The sequence below is a fragment of the Onychomys torridus genome, chromosome 9, assembly GCF_903995425.1.
Source record: "Onychomys torridus chromosome 9, mOncTor1.1, whole genome shotgun sequence".
Taxonomy (NCBI): domain Eukaryota; kingdom Metazoa; phylum Chordata; class Mammalia; order Rodentia; family Cricetidae; genus Onychomys; species Onychomys torridus.
Genome location: NC_050451.1, coordinates 38,268,256 through 38,275,665, shown reverse-complemented (window position 1 = coordinate 38,275,665; position 7,410 = coordinate 38,268,256). Strand labels below are relative to the sequence as shown.

The 7,410-nt window shown below is 46.1% G+C and overlaps 1 pseudogene; it reads left to right on the top strand.

Moving 5' to 3' along the window:
- The first annotated feature begins 403 nt into the window (after positions 1 to 403).
- On the top strand, positions 404 to 1,095 carry LOC118590697 (annotated as a pseudogene).
- Positions 1,096 to 7,410: the final 6,315 nt, after the last annotated feature.

Genomic DNA, 7,410 nt, shown 5'->3' with positions numbered 1-7,410 from the left:
AGCAATGGCTTCAGACAATTCTCACCCCCAAGACCAAGTCCTGGTAAAAGCCAAGTGAGCTCTCCAGACCTCAAAGAAATGCCTTAGCATTTAAAGAAAAGCTTCACACCTAAGGGCGTGGGGGAGGGGTCACGGTGTGGGCACAAATAAAGACACAGGGGCAATATTTGTACAAGTAAATCAAGACTAGGCAGTTGGTCATGGCTTTGTTCTAGGGCACTCAGATGCCAGATGAATCCCAGATTCCAGGGACGTTTGTAGAGCTGCTAACCCATTGCTATCTGAGACAGCAATGGTGGAGAAACATGGGGCTGAGTTTTCTAGTAAGGGCATCAGGTGTGAGAGAAGGAGAGCCTTGGAATGAAAAGGGGAAAGAAAAATGATCCACTCCGCTCATGCATGCATGCTTGCTGCTCTGCCACGGCTCGTGAGAGGTCCCAAGAAGCACACCACTGGATGCCGCCTGCGTGAGTGCCTGCCTCTTGGCATCTTCCTCAGGAACAGACTCAAGTATGCACTGATGAGAGACAAGATGAAGAAGATCTCCACATCAGAACTGAGTGTCCTACCAGACAGGCTTCATGAGTGTCATCACCATCAACAAAAGTAGCAAGAACTTCTGCTTGGTCTGCAACACCAAGGGACACTTCACCATGCACCACACCACACCCAAGGAGGCCACAAACAAGCTATGCAAGGTAAGGATGGTCTTCGTGGGCACCAAAGGTATCCTGCATCTTGTAAGGCATGACACGCACACCACCCACTAACCCATTCATCAAGGCATCATGCTGATCTGGCTGGACACCAGCAATGTCACTGATGTCATCAAGCTCAACACAGGCAACCTGTGCATGGTGACCAGAGGCACCAATTTGGGGGTGCATCGAGGCAATCACCAACCCAGAGTGCCACCTGGTCTCATTTGACATGGTCCACGTGAAGGATGCCAACAGCAATGACTTTGCCGCCCTCCCTTCCTACATCTTTGTGATCCGCAAAGGCAACAAGCCATGGATTTCTCTTCCACAAGGAAAAGAAATCTACATCATCTAAGGGAAAGACAGAAGGCTGGCGGTCAAGCAGAGGGGATGAAATAGGCTGAGGGATATGTGGGTAGTTGTGGTGGTCTATTTGTTTATACTGCAGGTTAAGCAGTTGTTGAATTTTAAAATGAAGCAAACTTGAAAGAAAAGAAAGAAAGAAAGAAAGAAAGAAAGAAAGAGGGAGAGAGGGAGGGAGAGAGGGAGGGAGAGAGGGGGGGGGAGAGAGGGAGGGAAGAAAGAAAGGTAATTAGATATAGATAGATAGATAGATAGATAGATAGATAGATAGATAGGTAGATAGATAGATAGATAGAGAGGTCAGGCATTCCTGAAGTGGTTTGTAAGTTCCTCTGATTTTCTCAGGAAGCCCCTTCTTCAATGCTGGGCACTGCACTTCACACAGATGTATTGAATTAAAGGAGGGATGGCATAGATATGTACTTAGATGCCACCAGACAACCAGACATAAAACTAGAGTGGCAAGGCTAGCCACCAGAGTTGTGAAGAGGCTGCCAGGACAACTGCCAATTCAAATGTTGATCAGTTTCTTGCAGGGTGGTAACCACTGAGCCTCTCGGCTTCTGGGCCACACCTCCAGGATGCATCCAGCAGGATGACTCCTGTTGCTATCGATAAGCCCTCCTAACTCTTAGGAAGTAACATGTACTCTTAAGTCTATGTCTTCTTGTGCTTTGGCAAGATAGATGTTACAATGTACCAGATGGAGATGTTGGCCCTTTACGTAATGACGTCTCCACACAGGTACTGGGTAGGAAGAGGGTTTTGATCTTTTGTAGGTATTGTGCTGGGGTGGTCTGATACAATATTATAGAACACTCTGGCCCGTTGTATTTTTCCCTCTCATTTGTTATCTGCTTATTTGTTATTTCCTTCTCATAGCAGGGAGCGTAATTTTACAGAGAAAGAGCCTCTGTGCTTTTCATGGCTACTAGTCACAAGAGACCGCTAGATAGTCTTTTGAGGGAACATTTGGGGAGCCAAACAAGGTTAGTGTTGCCAAACTGTCTTGGCCATCATCAGACTGACAGATGTCACATCCAGGTTGTCCTCCTGCCCAAGGGACTGGGAGGAGCCAGGTCAGGGTTCCAAGGGTCAGTCCAAGGGCACACACACAGCCAGGTAGACAGTAGACATGAGGCACCGTCAATCTGAGACATTGATGGCTCACCGCAAGCCTGTAGCCTCAGGGTAATCCAAGTTAAGACATCCAGGTTGCTCATAATAAAACGTGCTTTGTCTCTCGTACCAGAGAACACTTAGGAGGAGAAGGAAAGTTCCATGTGCCCGTGAATAGACTTATTCTCAGGACAGCTTGGGTAAAGGACTTTCAAGACTGCTATCTTCTTAGCTGTCTTTCATTCTTAGGTCCCATTTGTGCAAGGGATTCTGATCTTGATGTGAAAGCATCTTCAAACATTCCTCTATATGGATCTGAGTCCTAGCAGCACAGGAGGCTCAGGACTTCTCACTTATCAACGTTGGATTAAGGGGACAGGAACATGTCTTTAGCATGGTGATGGGTTGGGAGGAGGCCTTTCCGTCCTCCCAGCCACTCTAACTCCCAGTGCAGGGCAGGTTCAGGGCTCTGCTAGGCTCCAGTGTGCACTGCAGCTCGGGTCTAGGGGCAAACAATAATGTGCACTGCCCCGTCCATCCCTGCTCTGGCTCCCCTTGGCATTGGCATGGCACGTCCCTGGGCCTCTGCACTGTGCATGGGCCCTGGGGAGGGGGCAGTGCCACGGCACAGACATTCTCTCCTCACCCACATAAATCCTCAGAGGTCTCCCTCTGTGGGCTCATAAAAAAAGCCTTTTATCTAATTCACAGCCCAGGGAATTGAGCTCACTGGCTAGAGGCTTTCTAAGTCACATTTTGAATAATTTCTCAGCAATTCATTACACAGGAAAAACAGGTCCTTTTTGTTCTCAGACTTAACCTAGGAATGCAACTCTCCTCCTGCCAAATTCATTAACAAAACCTGTGCATAGGGCTGAGCACCCAGGCCGGTTTCTTAAGTGCTCAGAGACTTGCTGATCATTGAAATGTAAATTTTTACCTTTGGCTGGAAGTAGTCTTAGCTTGTTGGAAATAGCAATGTCACTTTCAAATGTCCAGGATCACTCCAGACCAAGCAGCCATTGTGAGCTAAGACCTACCACGTGGCAATCGAGAGAGGCTGACTGGCCAAACGCCTTCTTTCTCCTTGGCAGAAGACAAGGCTGTGAACAAGCAGGTCACAGATTGAGAGGTAAAGATCCCTCTGACTGGCAACAGAAAATGACTGTGGGCTCAGTAGAGGCCTCAGGAAGCCAGGATGCTCAGGCTCCAGTTCCCAACCATTGTCAAAGTTAGGACAGTTGGGCTTTTGCTCTCCAGGCTAGCCTATGCACATAGGTAAGTCACTTTGGACAGGGGACCCCAGAACAGCACAGCTTGAGAAGCAGACACCTAAGAGGTTGTCTTGAGGAATGATGCTGCTTGATGCTAATCTCAGTGTGCTTCTTTTGTGTGTGTGGACAGGTGTGTGTGGAGGCCAGAGGACAACCTCAAGAGTTATTCCTCAGGTGTGACCCACCTTTTTGGTGTTCCCTTTTCAACAGGCCTGCAACTTATCCAGTAGACTAGACTGGCTGGTCAGCAGCCCCAGAGATGTATCTATTTCCATCTCACTGGGATTAGAAGAGCCTGCCACCACACCTGGCTTTTTTAAAAAGCGGATTATAAAGATGAACTTGGGTCTCTGTGCTTGCATGACCATGACAATCACTTTACTGCCTGCAGTATCAACTCTCAACATACTTTAAAAAATGTATACAACATACAAGATGCTGACTTTGAAAATATGCAACATTTACTTTATATGTATTATTATTATTTGAGACAGGTTTACCTTGTGTGCTGTGGGATAATCCTTCTGTATGCTGTGAATATATATTACTCTCATTGGTTAATAATAAAGCTGTTTGGCCTATGGCAAGGCAGAATAAAGTTAGTCAGGACAATCAAACTGAGGACTGTGATAAAGGAAGGCGGAGTCAAAACAGATGTGAGAGAGCGCCCAGCCCAAGAAGCAAGATGCCAGAGGACCAGTAAAGCCATAGACCACGTGGCAATACATAGGTTAATAGAAATGGGTTAATTTAAATGTAAGAGCTAGTTAGTAATAAGCCTGAGCTATCGGCCAAACATCCTGTAATTAATATAAGCTTTTGTGTGTTTATTTGGGACTGGGCAGTTGGGACAGAAAACTGCACTTCCATTTATACTTGTATGTTCTAGGCTAGCCTCAAATTCATAGTTCTCCTGCCTCTGCCTCCCGAGTGCTGGGATTACAGCTGTGTGTGCCGCCACACCAGCCCTGATTTATATATTTTATGTATACATGCTACTAGATACTACCACACTGCTGCTATCACTGCCTGGATTACAGATGCAGTTGTAGGCTTCTTGTATTCTCTTATGTGCTTCAGTTTCTCTCGGTAAGCAATGGTTACACTTATAATTACAGTTACCACTACCATCTAACATTTGGGAGATGATTTTGCTCCTGGCTCTAGCTAAGCACCACTCCCACCTCTTTTTGCAAAGTATTTTCTAAAAGCTTGGCAGGTTATGGCCCCACAATCATTGGCAAATGTGTTGTTTGGTGCAAAGGAAATGCAGAAAGCATCTTTTTCTTCTAGAACCCACTAAGATCCACCAGGTATGACCCCTGACCTTAGGATGAGAAAAAATAGCTTATGTTTTAAAAGCCTTTTAATTCTATTTTGTTTTTTGCGTATGTATGACTGTGGTGTGTGTGTGTGTGTGTGTGTGTGTGTGTGTGTGTGTGTGTTTTCAAGTGCACATGTGTTTTGTACACAGGTACATGTGGTAGGCAGAGGCTGATGTCAGACACCCTTCTCAATCATTCTCCATTTTGTTTATTGAGGCAAGGTCTCTAAACTGAACCCAGAGCTCAATGATTTGGCTAGCCAAGCAAGCCAGCTTACCCAAAGGATTCCTGTCTGGCTCCTAGGATTACACACAGATCACCAGATCTGCCTAGCTTTGGTGTAGGTACTGGGGATCCGAACTCCAGTTCTCACACTTGCATAGCATGTGTTTTACCCTCTGGGCTGTCTCTCCAGACTGTCAAAAGGCCGTTAAAACAAAGAATTCCATGAGAAAGTGAGGAGGAGTAAGTAATCCGAGTAGACAGAAAAGCTTGGTGGAACCCACCCGAGTTCAGCTACATGAATCTTAGGACAGGCTTCCAGTACTGAATGTCAGCTGTGGATTTTTAAAGAAATTTCTTTGCTACCTTGTCCTTGTCTTCCTCTTCTTCTCCTGTGTTGTTGGGGATCAAAAGTGCCTAACAGAGGGGAAAAAAGAAAAGAAAATCAACATGTCCAGCAGCCTTTACGCATAGGTGTGGCACATGTAATGTAACCAGAACAGGTCACAGGCTGAGACCTCCAGTCATACATCTCCTATCCTACCTTTCTGCTTCCTGAGGTTCAGGCTGTAATGGCTGGAGCTGCAGCAACCCACTGGAGACAGTGAGGGAAAACTCCCACAAACCAGAGACCTCTGCTCTGACATCTTTGTGCTCTTGAACTAAGGCCAATCTGTATTCACCTCCAAACTTCTAATACGCAAGGGAAATTTGTCATGTACTCAAGCCTCTGTCATCACGTCCCAGAAGACCAGCTGATGATGAGTCTCTGGCATCACAACCTCACCCCCATGAGGGAAAATGGTTGCTTGGGAAATGTGGAGGTCTGCAGTCAAATTTGGGACTAAGTCTTAAGCTTTGTGTTTCCTCACACTCTGTATTTCTCCTGTTCTGCCAGTGGCCATGGACAATCTGCAGCCAGTCAAGACCAAGAGAGGCAGTCTGGACATCCAGGAATTCTGATTAAGTGTTGCATTGTGAGAGCCTCGGAGCAGGGCTGCAGGAAGGGCCTGCTGGGGTGCAGACCTGGACAGCAAGGCTCTTCTTCATGTCTGCCCTGGAGCTGGCATTCCATTTCTTTTCTTTGATAAGCTGCAAGTGGTTTTAAATTGAGCCATGAATTCCTGTGGGTCTTTCAAAAACCAACCCTTGTCTGTGATTCATTTTCTCCAGTGGCGGCAAAGTCTAGTTGGAGACACACACATGCTACTTGGTACACATTTAGGCTAGGAGGTGGAAATTTACAGGCCATTGCCTTGCACAGTGACCTCGGCTTTTTCATAGTCTGAGGTATAAGCAGAGAGATGAACCAGGGTTGGCACTGTGCAAATAGACCCAAGTGAGTAGAGCTTAGCACCAGATGCTGAAAAGTGAATGATTTATTTCTCGCTTTAAGAAAGTCCTTGCCCATTCCTTGCTTTTCAGTCATGAACTAAAGCAAGGTTTTACTTCAAATCATGATTTTTAATGGACCCACTTAATGCTCTGATGTCTGAGATATGGGGACTGAAGTGTAAAGCCCCCAAGTTCCAGGGGGGAAGTGATGAGTCCAATCTTTCTTAGCACTAAATCCCAAACTGTAATCTTGTGCAACTTCTTGATGGGTCATATGCAATGGACCTCAAGAAGTACAGCCCATAGGAGTGTCAGAACAAGGGCTTTTAAAAATGCCTGCTTAGCTTGCTTTCTGTTGCTGGGATAAACACCAGGGCTAAAGGCAACTGAGGGGATGAGTGGGCTTATTTGACCTATAAGTTACAGTCCATCATCAAGGCAAGAATTAAAGGTGGGAACTTGAGACAGAACCCGAGGAGGAATGCTGTTTCCCAGCTTGCTCCAAGGCTCCCATTCAGCTATCTTTCCTACACAGCCCGGGCTTACCTGCCCAAGGTTGGCACTGCCCACAGTGGGCTTGTTCCTCCTAATTTTTTTATTTTGAAATTTGCAATCAAGAAAATGCCCCCACAGACATGCCGACAGGTCAATCTGATGGAAGAAATTCTTCAGTCGAGTTTCCCTCCTCCTAAGTGTGTCAAGTTAACAGCCAAGATTAGCCCAAGAGCTACCTCCCAGAACCTGCAAAGGGGGCATTAACGTTGCAAATGGAATTAAGATTTCTGTTCAGCTGTCCTTGAAATGAGGTTGTCCGGATTTATAAATGAAAGTTTAATTTCACCACAATGGTTCTTCTAAGTAGAAGACAGAAACAATAGAACAGTCTACATCAGACAGATCTTACATGAGAAAGACTCAAAATCCAGTGCTAGCTTTGAAAAGGAAGGAGGGGGCTGCAAGCCAGGGGATTCAGTAGCTTCCAGAATCCAGGAGAGTCAAGAAAAGCACTTCTCTCCTGAGAGCTCCCAGGAGGAGCTTAGTCATGAGAACACTTTGATTTTAGCTCACTGA